This window comes from Echeneis naucrates, chromosome 2 (assembly GCF_900963305.1).
Source record: "Echeneis naucrates chromosome 2, fEcheNa1.1, whole genome shotgun sequence".
NCBI classification, from domain to species: domain Eukaryota; kingdom Metazoa; phylum Chordata; class Actinopteri; order Carangiformes; family Echeneidae; genus Echeneis; species Echeneis naucrates.
This window is the reverse complement of record NC_042512.1, coordinates 249641-267048: the sequence shown is the minus strand read 5'-3', so window position 1 is coordinate 267048 and position 17408 is coordinate 249641. Positions and strand designations below refer to the sequence as shown.

General features: G+C 41.2%; 6 non-coding genes and 1 pseudogene across 6 annotated transcripts; 6 read left to right on the top strand and 1 right to left on the bottom strand.

Annotated features, from left to right (window-relative positions):
• The window catches only part of LOC115053648 (NACHT, LRR and PYD domains-containing protein 12-like), a 135799-nt pseudogene that overhangs the window by 26403 nt on the left and 91988 nt on the right, over positions 1-17408 (top strand).
• Positions 9614-9685, top strand: trnad-guc (transfer RNA aspartic acid (anticodon GUC)). The gene has a single exon. It is a non-coding gene; the product is annotated as a tRNA-Asp (tRNA).
• trnak-cuu (transfer RNA lysine (anticodon CUU)) lies at positions 12483-12555 on the top strand. The gene has a single exon. It is a non-coding gene; the product is annotated as a tRNA-Lys (tRNA).
• trnaa-ugc (transfer RNA alanine (anticodon UGC)) lies at positions 13180-13251 on the bottom strand. Its single transcript has one exon. It is a non-coding gene; the product is annotated as a tRNA-Ala (tRNA).
• Positions 15189-15261, top strand: trnaa-agc (transfer RNA alanine (anticodon AGC)). Its single transcript has one exon. It is a non-coding gene; the product is annotated as a tRNA-Ala (tRNA).
• trnat-ugu (transfer RNA threonine (anticodon UGU)) lies at positions 15627-15700 on the top strand. Its single transcript has one exon. It is a non-coding gene; the product is annotated as a tRNA-Thr (tRNA).
• Positions 17262-17333, top strand: trnap-agg (transfer RNA proline (anticodon AGG)). The gene has a single exon. It is a non-coding gene; the product is annotated as a tRNA-Pro (tRNA).

The window sequence follows — 17408 nt, the reverse complement described above, 5'->3', positions numbered from 1 at the left end:
TCTGGTCTTCAACACCTCCTCCAGAACTGTAGCAGTGATCCAGCAGAAGACTGGGATGTGGCACATGATGTGGAGGCTTCGTGAGGTCTTGATGTGGGAGATGATCCTGCTGGCCTGCTCCTCATGTCTGAACCTCTTCCTGAAGTACTCCTCCTTCTGGAGGTCATTGAACCCTCTGACCTCTGTAACCATGTCAACACACTGAGGAGGGATCTGATTGGCTGCTGCAGGTCGTGTGGTTATCCAGAGGCGAGCAGAGGGAAGCAGTTTCGCCCTGATGAGGTTTGTCAGCAGCACGTCCACTGAGGTGGACTCTGTAGGATCAGTCAGGACCTCAGTGTTGTGGAAGTCCAGAGGAAGTCGACACTCATCCAGACCGTCAAAGATGAACACAACCTGGAAGTGATCAAAGCTGCACATTCCTGCTTCTTTGGTTTCAGTGAAGAAGAGATGAACAAGTTCCACCAAGCTGAACTTCTTCTCTTTCAGCACATTCAGCTCTCTGAAGGTGAAGGGGAATGTGAACTCTATGTCCTGGTTGGCTTTGTCTTCAGCCCAGTCCAGAGTGAACTTCTGTGTTAAGACGGTTTTCCCAATGCCAGCCACTCCCTTTGTCATCACTGTTCTGATTGGTTGGTCTCTTCCAGGTGGGGGTTTAAAGATGTCTTCTTGTCTGATGCTTGTTTCTGCTCTGTCCTGTTTCCTGGATGCTGTTTCAATCTGTCTGACCTCATGTTCCTCATTGACCTCTCCAGTCCCTCCCTCTGTGATGTAGAGCTCTGTGTAGATCTGATTCAGAAGGGTTGGGTTTCCTGCTTTAGAGATCCCCTCAAACACACACTGGAACTTCTTCTTCAGGCCAGATTTCAGTTTACGCTGACACACTCGAGCATGACTTTCTGAATAAACAAAGAACAAATGAAATTAAGAAATTCAAACTACAAGGTCAATGTTTACTTCTCCTAAGGAATAAGAATATGATCATATTTCTCTCCGTCTCCTCAGACTTCAGTAAATGTCTAATTGATCCATCAAGTTAAATCCTCTTACTGCTCTGCAGACAGTCAGCCAGCTCCTCCTGCTTCATCCTCCTCAGGAAGTTCACTGTGATCTTCAGAAATGCCTCTCTGCTCCTCCTCTGCTCTTCATCCACCTCATCATCCTCATTCTTCATGAATTGTGGGTAATCTGGACTCAGACTCTTTTTGATTTTCTTCAGCTCGTTCTTCACAAAACAGACGATGTTCTCCTCCAGCAGCTGGAACACAATAACATCCTGTGTAAAGTTCACTCTCAGTATAAACTGATGGATCAAAGCATCAGATCATCAGTCAGCAGAGTTCAACTTTAGCTGCTGCTGTATCATCTGCTGCCACGTCTCTTTCCAGAGCTACACAGAAAGATTCAGACCTGCTGACTTCACTAAACTAACTTCACTGGTGTAACTTACTAAGTTTGACTTTAGATTCTGACAACACAGAGATCCTGATCATCACATGAAGACCAAACTGATACAGCCCTTCAACACATCAACTTAGGAAGTGAAAATTCAGGGTATTAACTGTGACTGTGGCTGAAGATGGATCAGACCACCTGAACTAGTTCACTGATGAATTATTCCATCTTTAAACCCTGTAGAGACAGAGTCCATGGAGGTCCAGGACTGAATCTGATTAACTTTGGTCTTTGTTATTAAATCACACCTGAAATTTTCTGGAAAACAACTAAACCTTTTCTTTAGGATTCACTGTAGATGAAGAAGAAGGAGCAGAAATGTTTTGTAAAAGTCTCCAACAGACCATATTCATACAGAACATATCTGTTGAGGCTGATGGATTATTGCTCTGTGGGGAACTACAACTCCCAGTCCTCTCCCACTCTCTCCCACCCCAAACCTGTTCAATCCCAATTCAACTCCTGTCTGTCACAGAGTAAAGCTCTACTGGTCTAAAGAGTGCAGCTTCAAACTCAAGTCTTTGTTGGTGTCTGTTGTAGTCACTGGATGAACATTTACACACCATAAATATGGAGTCCAGGTCTGTGTGATGATGTTTGTCAGACTGAACTCTGAGGAGAAAAGACACAAACACACAGTTTGTTCCAGGAGTTTTCTATGAACAGCAGAGAAATTGATAGACAAGCTTTGATACCTTTAATGAGTCAAACAACAACAAATGATCAGCTTTTACCTTTTTTCTTTGATCAGGTTATCCACAGACTGATCACTCTTCATGGACACACAGCTGGATACAGCAGACTGTTGTCCTCCCTTCAGGTTCATTGGAGGACCCATTGACTGATCATTCTTCATGGAGACACAGCTCACAGGAGAATTTGGTTTTGACCTCTTGTTGCTAGTAGAAACCTAGCTGACAGTAAAATGATAAACAATCAATCAACTGAATGGAAAATTATCAGTTTAAAACAAAATACTAGTCAGGTTTCGTTTATATAGCTATGAATCACCCAGAATATTTTATTATGTAATTTCCTTTTCATTTTAATAAAATTTAAAGATCACTTTGACTGTTTGAATGTCTTTCATTTCATTTATATGAAGCATTCTCTTGCTTTAATTGAAAAGTGGAAGACAAATACTTGTGTTACAACTGCTACTACTATTACTACTACTAATAATAATATTAATATCTACTCATGTTGGTTGAGCTCTCTATTAACACAGTAAAAAAACCTAAGTGACAGTGATAGTGAATAATGATGGAGCAGCGATCTGAGTGCTGAGCTCTGACAGATGGACAGTTAGAGATCCTCATCTCACCTCTGAGCTTTGGTCTGACTCTCATGTTCCCCACACAGAGTGGTTTTAGAGGGAGGGGCTCCCTCCTCTCTGTCCTCACACTGATTCATAGCTGAGCATCCACCTGCTGGAAAAGTTACACAATCCTTCAGAGCCAACAGCAACAACTATGTCACAGAGTTCACCCAACAGATCAGAAATATGGATTTCTTCATGACTTTAATATCAAAGTCTAATTTTTATTTCTTACCTGAGGATAATATCCCATTGTGAGAAAGGTAATATTTTTTTATTTTTTGGAAAATTACTTAACAATTGAAACCCTAAATCAAGTAAACAGCTGAAGATATACAATCTTCATGATTAGAGTTTTTTTCTGAGCCACATCCCCCACAAGTTATGTTTGTATCAACAGCTGCAGTGTAGTTTTGTAATATCTGGTGTTAATATTTTACTGAAATTCTACAATACATCTTGTAGCTTTGATGGAAAACAGATCTTGATGTTTTAAAAAAAAAAGCCACAAAACCTTTTAATCATTATCTTTTATATATTGTATTTCATGTGGAAATATTGCTGGAAACAAATTAAAGTGAATTGTCAGATGACATTCTGCTGGTTTAACTGATATGTTGCTGATGTTTTCAGCAGTGATTTTATGAGTTCATGTCTTTATCACAAACATTTTAAGAGATCTTGTAAGTAAGTAACCACATCATCCACAACCAACCCTCTTTATCTGGAATCTGAACAGGGAGCTGTGAGGAGTTTAATGGTTCATCATCATGATTAAAGCATTCACTGACTGCAACATTTAAATTAATATAACAGTTTCCTTTAATAGTTAACATTAAACAAAACTGACCAGTTTGTGTTCTTTTATCACTTTGTCTATCTTCCTGTCTTTTTGTCATGTTCTTCAACAGCCCATCTCCGTTAGTTACTCTTCTTTATATATCTGAGAAGGTAGCTGGTTGAAAATGATCATCATGGTCTCAGATATGACCATCAAACTGTCAGTTTTCAAATAAATTTCTAAATGTCAATTTCTAAATAATATATCACTTTTTTATTTGTAGGAGTCAGAAGGAGTGAAGTTTATTATTTTATACACCTATGCAATGAAATAATTTTAAATTTCCATTTTGTAGGCTTTACATCTGTTTTTAAAATCAGTTCAACATTCACTGACACAAACAGGATGAAGGCTGTTGGTTACATTACCTGATGGTCGAGCTAATCTTCATGCAGCTGATGAGTGAAGGTGAACTTTAACTGCAGCTTCCATGAAAAAAATGGCTGAGCTCTCTGTGGAAAACTGAATATGACTTACAGGAAAATCTGATACCAGAGCAGCTCTAAACTTTGGAATGAATTGAAGTCAATCATTAACAGACAGTAATAATCCACATCCGGTAGATCACAAGGCTCCAATGACCTTTGATTTATATGATGTGGTGTACAATATGGGACAAATATATGATTTTGTATTTTTATACTATAAGAAAACATTATTATACATGTCCATAGTCACAGTTATGTTTGTCTACAATATGCAGATGAGCTATAGCATAAACAAAATTATCAGATTAGAAATGGCATATAATAATGGCACATTATCAGGGTTCTTGCACCATTTTCAGAGTAAAATGTAATGCTTTTTAAGACCTCAACAAATGAAATTTTAGACTTTTTTTGTTTTTTTTTTTACTTGAAGACAGTTTAAACCTGGCCCCACTGTGGCAGCACTTGAGTGCGTTCCTCCTTTCATATGCGACTGGATGGCTTTGATCCCATGGTCCCTAACGAAAAAGTCTTTTTGCATAATTTGCACATTGCCTCATTGTTGCTTTCGTCCTCTTCCATCCATTTTTCATAAAATTTTCACTTCCCCATCTTTGCATGTTCAACCGCTCACTTCAATGCGTATGTAATGACAACATGCAGCCAGACATCAGACACACTATGTTTTACGGTCAACCACTGTGCTTTCGGCATAACCCTAACCCTTATCCTAACCGGCTGTAAATTTTATACCTATAGCAAATTTATTGTGATTAAGACAATTTCAGGACACAAGTACCTGGATTTGAATTTAAGACATTTTAAGACTTTTTAAGGACCCACAGGAACCCTGTATATGACAGCGTTTATTCACAAAGCTGGTTATAAACTTGCTAATCAAACCCAGGTTTTCCATCTAGATCTGTGCACTTTCACATAAAAGGGGCTGGATCCGACCAAATGACCCCATGGAGAGGACACAAAACTGAATTTCACAACTATAAAATTAAGAAAAAACATAAAGACTATAAATCAATAAGAGCAAAAAGCAACACAATTGCTGCTCACAGAATCTGCAAAAAATGCTGGGAAATCAATCACAGAGTCTGTCAATGAATACATTACTGGGATTATATTATTCAGCACTATGCTTCAGCACATTCAATATAAATACACATTATACAGCCCTGACCACTGTTATATCCAGACTGTGCTGACTGCTGCTTTTCATGGAGAGCAGCTGTGCTATATATATATGTTGGATATTCCAAGCAGCACTGAGTTTCTCATTTCTGGATCTTGGTAAGAAAATAAGTTATTTAGCATTGTCTACAAATGAACTGTCCTCTGTCTATTCTTCATTTCTTGTTTGCCACAATTCCAACCCTGATCCTTTATGGGGCTAAAGACGGACAGAAGCATCTCCACATCCTCCCCTTGAACACAGGAGCCAGCCATCCATAACCAGATGTGGACAAACCTCCTCCCCACAACATCACCCAAAAAGAAACAACCCTCATCATCACTTCATCACAGAGAGGGACCTTCTGCTGCTGTCATCAGATTCAGTGATGTCTTCATCAGGGTCCTTATCCTTCCCTGGTGTGTCCAAAAGTTTGGAGGACAAAGTTTACACATCATTAACTGTCTTTGAGGAGAATTAATCAAACGCCAAGTCAATTTCATCTTCTCTGTATTTTCACCTGTTGGTCCAGGTGTGCTCTGACTAACAGGACTTCAGCCTGCTGACCTACACTGAGCTACACAGCTCAGAGAAAAACAGCAGCAGAAAACATTGAAAGTCTTCAATTCAAGTTCAAACTGAGGCAGTAACTGCAACAGCGAGAAATGTTTTTCCATGCTAACGAAGCTAACTAAGTTTGTCTGTCCATGCTAACGAAGCTAACTAAGTTTGTCTGTCCATGCTAACGTAGATAAATTAGCTAATTAAGCTACGTCAGCATGCTGGCCAAATTGGCTAATTTAGCTATGTTAGCATAACGACGTAACGACCTTAAACAAGAGGACTCTGCTAATAGTGTCTATTAAAAGTTTAAGAACAGTTTCACATGCAAACAGAAAAAACAATTGTACAATTCTTACCTGAACTCCGGTGAAAATTAGCTACAGGTGCTGCAGGATGACAGAAGTTTCTTTCAAGGCTCACGAGTGATGAATTTAGAGCATTTACCGTAGTTTCCAGCAAAACTTCCTGAACCTGTTCCTTTTTTCAGTTCACTAATAAAATTTATTTTATTTTCCATTTTCCTACAAAAGCTCGTGCTGCAGCCACTTAAACAACTTTACACAACGCGCTGCCACTCCAAATGACTGACACCACTGACAGCCAATGACAACTTGGGGGGGGGGGGGGGGGGGGGGGGGGGGGGGGGGGGGGAGTTGGAAACACATGGAAGGACCAATCAGGTTATAGGGGGAGGGAGCCTCCCTGTGCCATGAGTATCAGTCCAAAAATAGAAAACAGGTAGTTGACTTGCTGTGAAATGTCTTCTCTGGATTCAGGAGTGTCACGATCGCACCTTTGATCGGCGGACTGAGATGACTTCCGGTCCTCTGAGGTCGACAATAAAAGACGAAGTGAAGTGGAGAGAAATTAATGGATCTGTACATACTGAGGCGACAGGACTTTACAGCTCCCCGACAAAGAAGCTGGATGCTGCCGTCTCATCCTGATCACACCTCCATCCAAATTTTGATGGAGAAATAGAAATTAATAATTCATTCAGTGACCACATGAGAGAATATTCTCATTTACTTTCATTCTCCTTATTTGTCCTAAAAAGGAACCAAGAAAGCCCTCAAAGCTGAGCCACTTGGTTTTTTAAATGCCAACATTCACTAAAGACGAGCTAAAACTGTCCGCACCTGTTGTGTCATTCTTTATACTTGTCTATGTGATTTCAATGTAAATAGTTCAAAGTTTATAAATGATTTACATTCAATCAGAGGTTAAAAATTTTTTTCAAACTGAGTTGGATCTTTGGGTTTCTGTCCTTATCATTTATTATTTGTGGCATTAAGTTCCAAGTTCAGATTGGTAAATATACAAATACGGCAATGTAAATCATAAAAATTTCATATCATGTTTACATTAATAATTCATTTTACACTTTTTTGTAATAATTTAAGCAACAAATCTAAGGAGCCACTTGGGGGCAGAAAGAGTTTGGGGGGCTGTTATTGTTGAAACGTCAGTGATCCTCCTCAGATGACATCTTAGTGTCTGACAGGGCTCAGTTTTTATCTTCTGATCTGATCTCTGAATGTGCTCCTGCTGCTGGCTCTCTCTCAGCTGATCCCAGCTGATCCGCTCCGAGGCTGACAACCAAATGTACCTCATGTAAGTCAAGCGATGAAATGAGTTCATCCTCTCATCTGAACTTTATCAGGGGACATGAAAATAAACGCGACACGTTTGATTTTAGTTCAATTTAACGCCAGTTATTTGTCTAATAAGAGCTGATTTGTGTTTCACTTCATTCGTTCGCGAGACGAGTCGCGCTCATCCACCCGAGTGTGACGTATGCGTTGGGAGAGCGATGAAGGACAGTAAATGACTTTGATCTGCAGTGACGTCACACAGTCGCAGTCTCACAAAGAAAGATTTGCTTTTTTTTTTTTTTTTTACTGACGTACATATATATGACATCCATATTTTCTCTATTTCTCCAAATGTATGCATTAAAAATAAAGGGAACTGTTTTGGAGAGTATAATAGGCAACATGTTATGGACATATGCAGTTGAATTAAATAATACATGTATTTCTTCACTGCTACAGTTAGTAAAATATAAAATACACATGAATTCTATTCTAATCTGGCGTTAGTGTTTATTTTAAATTCCTGATCTGGTGGCAGCTGTAGCTTTTTTTCCAATGTTAAAATGAATGAAGTCAGATCATGGAGCAACAGTGTGAATAAAGGATGAGGTGGTGTGTATAGTGGCAGCATAAAGACTGGGTCCCGCTGTCTTACTCAGGCTGAACTACAGCGTCTATTCACGGGCGCGATCCCACTACTGAGCGGCACGGGGGCTTTGACCTGCTCCGTGTCCGACCTGGGCCGGTGCACCCCTCCTTAGACGACCTGGTGATCCCGGGCTCCCCCCGGAGCACCATATCGATACCGAACTTAGTGCGGACACCCGATCGACATAGTCCGCTGCAGCCCAGAGCTCCTGAGCTCAAACGCTCCTCCAGCCTCAGCCTCCCGGTAACTTGGATTACAGGCGCGCGCCACCGCACCCGGCGAGGGACGCACTTCCTGATCGGACTTTTAGCCTTTACGACAGTGACGTCACCAAAAGAGATGGCGACACCCGGTGGTGAAATTCATTGAGAACGTGAAGAGTTTGAATTCAATGATAAATAATAAAGTCTAATAATGAGAAAATGAAAACTCTGATGCTTTTAGTATTCCTATAAACCTTTTCTGACTTCTAACTTCCCCTGCACAGTGTTTTATCATGAAGTCTTTATCAGTGTGCTTCCAATGTGCAAATAAATTCAACTAAAGCAGACAGCAACAAAAAGGGAGACACACAGAGACTGAACAGGCTGATCAGGAGAACAGGCTCTGTGGTCGGCCTAACTCTGACGGTTGGACCAAGTTTCCCAGGTTTCCAGCTACAGAGCATGTTGGAGAATCTCTGTAATCTGCACAGCCTTAAAATATCACACAGCTGAGTGCTGTTGTTAGGACTCATCTAAGAGGAGGAGAGCACTCACTGGTGCTCAGTTATCATTATCAAGGCCGGTGATAGGGACACACCTTTAGTTCCACTTCCAGGTCATGGAAGCAATAATGAGAAGTCATTTCCACTGTGTGCTGTGCTGAAATAGCTCATTTGGGAGAGCGTTAGATTGAAGGTTTAAAGGTCCCTGTTTCAATCCTGGATTTCAGCAGCTATTTTGGATCCTTTTTTTAAATTATGGAGTTAAAGTCACTTAGTGTAACACATCACTGATTTTATGTCTCCCACATGAATGCCTTTGGTACCAGGGATTGTTTCTTAAAGACGAAATGAGAGATAAAAAGTTATTGTTACCTGTCAGTGTTTCAATATAAACATACATTATACAGCCCTGACCACTGTTGTATCCAGGCAGTGCTGACTGCTTCTGACAATGGGACCCTAAAGCCCAACAATTACAATTATATGATACACTGAAATTCTTTTTTTTTTTGCTCCAAGATGTAAAAAAGTATAAGCTTCAATGTGAATCATCTCGTTTTTATATGATTACAATTTTACAACGAATTGCCCCTAAACCATGGTTAGGGTTCAGAACCAGCCTTCGTTGTGTTGTTCTCTTGATACTCTTGTCTGTCGTGACAATACAGAATTGTTGTGTTTTGTGTTGAATTTTCAGAACATCAACAACCACATCAACTCCACAACGAGACTCTGTGACGTCTGCGTGGTTGTCAAGTTCACCTCACACACTAAAGGTCTCTGGATAGAAACTGTGAAGAAACAAATTTATTCTCCATTTGTTTTTCCACAGAGGAAGTGAACTCACGCACCATGTGATGTTTCTTCTTCCAGCTCCTCGTTAGTATAGTGGACAGTATCTCCGCCTGTCACGCGGAAGACCGGGGTTCGATTCCCTGACGGGGAGCGCACGTGTGTTCTTCTATAATATGTCATTAACCAGAGTGATTGAAGTAAACAAATGGCAGCACTCCCAGAGGACTGTGTTTGAGGAAGGTCATCCTGCATTCAAACCCCAGCAGTGCTTCGTTCTCAGTGGAGTTCCTGCTCATCACTTCCTGTATTACAGCTTCTGCCTGCAGTATCTGGAGGCAGTAAGAGGAACAGTAATTTAGTGGTTGGTGCTGTGTTTAGCAGAAGGAAATTTGGTGACTGACAGCTTTTCACAAAAGACAAACTTTGGTAAGAGTCATAACAGCGTGTGACATGTTCCAGCCGACACTGGTCATTGATTGGCTAATGAACACTGCCCACATACTGATCAACACACCCACCAGCAGCAGCATCAACCAGCAGCCATGATCACTGTGAGGACACAGATGAACTTATCTGGGATTTGAACCAGCACCTCTCACACCCTAAGCAAGAATCATACCCCTACCGCCTTGAGCACAAGGACTTGTATGGCACTAAAATGACGCACACATCATTTATCACACAGTGAGACAGTAATTTTTAAGCTGGAGTCATAAACATATTAGAACATAACATGGGTGCAGGGAGCTGATAAGTTTAGACTTCTTCCCACTCCTTTTTTAACACATCATTTCTAACCTTTTTATTGTTTGTTGTTTTTTTTTCTTTTTATATTGTTCAAAATAAACTTAAATAAAATCAAATGGTGATGTGTGTTTAGGTCCATCTAAAATAATGGGAAATAGTTGTGTTGTTTGTTCTTTTCACACAGTGTAGCTGATAGATGCATTTTTCTAACAAACCCAATACAAAATAACAAATAATAAAAACAATAAGGTCAATCTTCCGGCTACATGACAGCCTGCAGCCACAAAGGCAGCCCGGCAACTTGGAGTGCAGCAGCGTTGATCTTACAAGGATTTGAAGTCGTCATCTTGTGCCTTCAGATGTGCAGTCAGAGATGCTAAGATAGTCCAATAGTCCTCCTGGAATTCTGAAATTGTCTGTGATGTGAAGAAATGAAATGGATCATCAGAAAAAAACTTCCTGCTGCACCACAGAGTATGTGAGGGTTTACCAAAAGTGCAAACAGATGATCTGACCCTGACGTGAGTTGAACCTGTGACTGAGTGTTTTTCTCCCATTTGTGTGTCCCTCCTCTACGATAGGAGCAGAACTTTTCGGTCATCAAAGATCTCACACAGAGCAAAGTGGGAGGAGTCTTTGATCTCTGTGATACACTCCAATACATTTCCAATATTCTGCCTCTGCCTTTCAACCACACCATGAAATATTGTGAGGTTGAATGCTGCACGCTGACTGGTTGTGTGTCCAAATGGCTTCAAAGACATCTTTCTGCCATTAACTCCTCCAAACCTTTGGACACAGCTTTGAGCTGTCTCACAGGTGACACAGGTGTCAGTGAAGATGTATGTGATATTATGACCACGGTGCTGTATTCAGTCTCTTGGCGTGGGTTCAAATCCCACCACTGCCAAGTCATCTCTCTCTCTGCCATTATATATTATATTTAGAATATAATAATATACATTATATTATAAATATATATATGATATTTATAATATATGCATAGAAATACCAGAACGAAAGACAAAGAATTCATCAGTGTCTCTGATTGGAGTGAATCAATAGATTGTGTAATTGAAGTCATCTAACGTCTAAGAAGACATCAATTCCATGACTTGTTGTGTTTGGTAGTTAACACAGCACCAAGAAATAACACTATTAAATTCAAAACTCAAGTAAATGTTGAGTAATTAATTGCGACTTTCACTTTGTGGTGGCAGTTATGGCTCCCACCAAACCTGCTGTTGCCTTTGTCAGTGTTCAGGTAAGCTTAAGTTTTATGGAGAATGTGGGCATTAATCCCACTCCCTCTCACATCCTCTGCGGTGGTTGCTTCAGTCTGTCCATGTTGCAGCTTGCTATTCCAGTTAGAATTTTCCTCAATGTCTCAAAAGTTAGGTTAGTTCAGCTGGTTAGAGCGTGGTGCTAATAACACCACAGTCATTGATTCGATCCCCATACTGTGATAAATGACATTCTCCATGTTTTCCACATTTGTCTTTGGAGCTTCGTTGACAGTGTGCACTCTGTGGTGGAGAGATCAAAGACTCCTCCCATTTTTTCTCATGAACTCCACAGTAGAATGCACACAGTTAATGAAGCTCCAAAGACAAACGTGGTGTGCTCTGCTCCCTCAAAGACGTTGCTGCTAATGGCTCGTTGGTCTAGGGGTATGATTCTCGCTTAGGGTGAGAGAGGGTTCAAATCCCAGACGAGCCCTTTGTGTTATGTTGCCAATTTGTGGGCGTAGGAGATCTATAGCGCTCGGATCGGTTCACAGCTTAGTGTGAAGCAGCAGGGACGAGGATCAACCTCGTCAAGGAGGTCAAGTATCTCAGGTCTTGTTCACGAGTAATGGAACTCTGTTGCTTTGGTTGAAGACAGATGGATGGATGCAGACAAGGTAAGTTCCATTACTGTGAATAATGTAGAGAAAGGACTGACCTTCCTCTGGTGAAAGCTAAACTGCAAGGGCCGTGAATCGAATCCGGGTCAACTGCTTGGAAAGCAGCTATGCTTACCAATATACCACCATTGCATGTGAAGGTGAAAAATCACAGTCCTTTTTAATGAAACTGGTTATGGGACCTCATGTGGCTGGATTTATGACCAAACATGAGCACCGTAGACAACGGCTTTGAAATGATTTTTTGCAATTTTTTTTTTTTTTTTTTTTTGGAGGATGTTTTGCATTTCCAGCAGCCCGGCTAGCTCAGTCGGTAGAGCATGAGACTCTTAATCTCACGGTCGTGGGTTCGAGCCCCACTTTTGGTGATAAGCAGTTTTTTTTTTTTTTTTTTTTATAGACCCAAAGTTACATTTCCAATATTCTGCCTCGTCTTTCAACCACACCACAACCACATGAAATATTGTGAGGTTGAATGCTGCACGCTGACTGGTTGTGTGTCCAAATGGCTTCAAAGACATCTTTCTGCCATTCACTCCTCCAAACCTTTGGACACAGCTTTGAGCTTTCTCACAGGTGTCATTATTTCAGTGAAGATGTATGTATGGATGTATTCCCCCTGAATCCTGCGATTCACAGCTTCCACCAAATGGAGCCTAATAAGACACAAAACTAATTGTGATGTGAGTCTGAAGAGCTGCTGCCTTTGATACATCACCTGATGATGTCACCTGATGACGTCACAGTACTCACAGAATGAAAGTCTTTCCTTTGAAGCTGCTAGAAAGAATTTCCAAAATCACGTGATTCAGATGTAAACACAAAGGCTGCCCCACTGTCACCATTCAGAACAGCTGAGAAGATTATTGAACATTAACAATCAGCTCAGAAACAAACAGTGTATCTGAAGCACAGGAAAGAGTTCTGCTCTCCAACACTCTGATCCCTCAAATACTGCTCCACTGAAGCTTGTGATGCTGCAATATTAATGCTGGAGATGCCGGGGATTGAACCCGGGGCCTCATACATGCAAAGCATGCGCTCTACCACTGAGCTACATCCCCTGCATGCTGTGGTAGCTTTAGCAGTTTTAGCAGCTTTAGCTAACCAGACAGCTTCTGAGCTCCTGCGACAGCTAAAACACCAATTTATACTATACTATAAATAACACAACCAGCCAACCTCACACAGCTCCATATCATAAGGGTTAGCTCTCCTGACGACTGCAAGGCAACAGCTGGGCTTGTAAGCAAAGGAGATGCTCATTCTGTGATGTCACAAAGGTTGTAGTGACATCACAGAGATCACAGACTCCTCCCATTTTTTCTCATGAACTCCACCATAGAGTGCTCACTGTTAATGAAGCTCAAAAGGCAATCATGGTGCTGCCATCACTTCCTGCATTATAGCTTTTGCTTGCAGTCTCCAGACTAGAGAAACAGCAGTTTAGTGTTTGTTGCTGTTTTGAGCAGATGGAAATTTGGTGATTGCACTTTTTTAACAGAAGACCAACTTTGGTGAGTCATGATGGTCAGGCACTGATATTGGCAACATAACATTAAGTGCTTGTGCAGGATTTGAACCGGGGACCTCACGCACCCAAAGCTAGAATCATACCCCTAGACCAACGAGTCATTAGTTGCAACAGTTTGTCTGTCTAACATAGCTGAGTTAGATGTAACAAACTTAAGTTTCCAATGAGGACTCTGCTCACCATGTCTATTCAACGTGCTGCAGCTGTCACAGTCATGCAGCTTGTGTGGAAACTGTTTCAGAGCCATCAAATCCAGCATACCATGCAGGGGATGTAGCTCAGTGGTAGAGCGCATGCTTTGCATGTTGAAATGGAAACATGAACATGACTGAGGGTCGATTCTGATCATCTCCGTTAGAGCATTATTGTGTAATTCAGTGTGTGTGCAGTTTGGGACACATTCATAAAACAGGGCAGAACCAGCAGATGGAGCTGTTTGGATGTTTCTATCATATGATGATGAAATCTAAAGGCTCTCTGATCATCACATTGAGAAGTTCATCTGGTTTGTAATATTTCTTCATATGATAGTGAGGTAAAATGTGTTCAGTGGGATGTGTGTGTATCCAGCAGGACTGACAGCTTCATGTGGGATTCTCACAGAGATGATTCAAACCTGATCACAGTGATCAGTATGGATATACAGTATGTTTGCTGTCAGTGGAGGAAACTCTCAGACAGGACTAATAGTCATGTTTGGGATGTTCCTGGATTTGAGTTGAATGAGTGTAAATACTCTCTGATTTTAACACACGTTCACACATCCACCTCTATTCAGACATGGAGTTTACATATTGTTTGGAATTCTAATGTGAATGTCACAGACAGCATATTTTGGAAACACTTGTTCTTATATTTAATGTTAAGACCCAAAAAGCAACATATTTGATTGGGTATGAGTCAGAACTCATCCACCTTCAGACTGAACATCTTCTGACTGTAGAACTGGAGCTTTTTATGCGTCTCACTGCAGCACAATGAAGTCCTCTGTGAGTATTGTGTGTCCCACAGTGTACATGACATCTGAGCAGCAATACTTCCACCTGCTGGAGATTTATTGTTACTACAGCTATAAAATAAATTTCCACAGTCCACAGTTCCACAGAAGAACATGAAAGCTCAGCGGGCCTCTTCTCTCTCTGGGACACTGGATCTGTCTGTCTGTATCCATGTCAGAAACTCTGAAACACTCTGAAGATCTTTAAAACACAGTGGATTTACTGATATCAAAGTGTCCACCGGTCCACCAACCCACCATCGATATATTGTGATGGTGTGAAGAACATGTGAGCAGGAGAGCAGCTGCTTAAGTTTATGATGTGTTCAGGTAACAGTCAAAGCTCCAAACACAATAACAGTCCTGCTTCTGTTTACCAAAAGGCGCCAAAGCCCACCCTCCAACAAAGAGCTAAGGTCTTGTGGAGAATGTGGGTATTGATCCCACTACCTCTCTAATGGCGGATGGCTGGGGAATTAGCTCAAATGGTAGAGCGCTCGCTTAGCATGTGAGAGGTAGTGGGATCGATGCCCACATTCTCCACAAGACTTTAGCTTACCTGAGCACTGACTTGGCTGTTGAATTCACTAAGTGCTACTTGTTGAGGCAAATGTTTGTTGGATCAGGCATCCTGAAATGTCTCTCTTTTGTGCAGTCAGGATGTCCAAGCAATCTCAGACTGTCCCTGTTTTACCAGCAGCTCTAGAAGTGAATTGGTCTTTTTCTTTGTCCTCAGTAAAATAATGCATTTAAAAGCTTCACAATGTGAACAAGCTTCCAATGACAACTGTCCCAAGTAAAGTCTCCATATTGTTCAACTTTTGCTCCACTTGACCAACAACCTCAGCTGCAGTATACACATTACACTTCCATCACCAGATCCTCTGTATATACATGTACTTCAGAGTGGTGCTGTGGCTTAGCTGGTCAAAGCACCTGTCTTGTAAACAGGAGATCCTGGGTTCAAATCCCAGCAGTGCCATGTGCATAATGTTAAATGTTATAGATATAACAGACACAGCTTTAGTTAATAATGAGAATTTAGTGGTTTAAAGCTCAAATCCTTGAACACTGTCTGGTTAACATGTTTCAGTGATATTAGACTTCTATGGACCATTTTTGCAGAATCAACAACTGATAACTCCACAACGAGACTGTGTGACGTCACTGGAGATCAAAGTCATTTCCTGCCTTTCATTGATGCCCCATCATTTCATTGATGAACCACCATCCTTTCAGATAACAGCCAAACACATTATACATTGCACCACAGAGACATGTTGAGAAAATAAAAGTGATGAACTGTGGATGGCAGCCTGGCATTGTGCATCAATTTGGAGAGCAGCAGCGGTCAGGTGGACAGGTTTCCTTCAGCAGTTCTGCCCTCATTTGTTGCTGCTAACAACCTTTTCAAAAGAAAAGCTGTCACAAAAAGAACAACAGCATCAAACACACGAGTGTTGAGCACAGAGACTTTCGATTTGCAAAGTTTAACAGGCTGTTGATGGTTTCCGTTTTTAACAGATGCCCCTTGACAAGCAGAGAGATAAGAACTCATCTTCCTTTCTTTTGGCTGGAACTACAAAGCCTCTTCAGTTTTCAACAGCATTGTCATCCATTGGAGGACTGTTTGGAGCTTCATCAGCCTCCTCACCAGGGTGAGCATTCTGGGAAGTAGTGGAGTCAGGGTCAGGTCCTATGACAGTTGTTGCATCAGCTACATCATCCATTTAACGTTTTTGTTTTGCAGAACGAATCCTCATGTTTCCCTCAATGAAGGAAAGATTGGTTGGCACGAATGGGTAGGTTTTCATGGTTGAAAAGCCCATTTTTCATGTTTTTGAACTCTGCTTCAACAGCAGCAGAACAACAGAAGAGTCAGAGTCAGTCGCGATGGTACGTAAACGTTGTTTTGCATGTTCCACAGATTGTGACTTAAGAAGCTGTGCTATTGACCTCACAAAGAAATCTTTAACACCATGTGTTTTATTTTTCAGGCAGTCTCACTGGCAGATCATCTTGACGCAGTGTGCAACATCTACCCTTACAGAACATGGGGGCAGTTTTGAAGGTTGATTCCCAAGCAAGACGTTAAACCTATTCAGATCAGCCAAATCAGAAAAGCCAATTTAGATTATTTTATTTGTATCTTTAGTTCAGATGTAGCAAAGCGCAACAATGCTGTCAATAAGGATCTTTCCCATTTGGGTTACTTGAAGTGATGGTGGCCACTGATGCAACACTCCGTAGCAGCACCACTCTGATGTACAGGGATGTATTTTGGATCTGAAAATACCCCCAACATATGTGGCTGACCATCATGACTCTTACCAAAGTTTCTTTAGCATATAATAAACTGTCACATTAACTGTCACATGAATGTGCTGTGTGTAAATAATGAAAAAAAAAAAGAAAGCCCCACAAATGTTCCGTCAGTAACCATCAAAGGAGATGCTGATTCTGTGATGTCACAAAGGTTCTAATGACATCAAAGGGATGAAAGACTCCTCCCACTTTTTTGTCATGAACTCCACAGTCCACATGGCTTGTTGGTCTAGGGGTATGATTCTCGCTTAGGGTGCGAGAGGTCCCGGGTTCAAATCCCGGACAAGCCCATCTGTTGCTTTTCAGTCAATAAGGGTGCTAACCGTTACATATGGGATATTGGTGATTGACTGCTTTTCACAGGA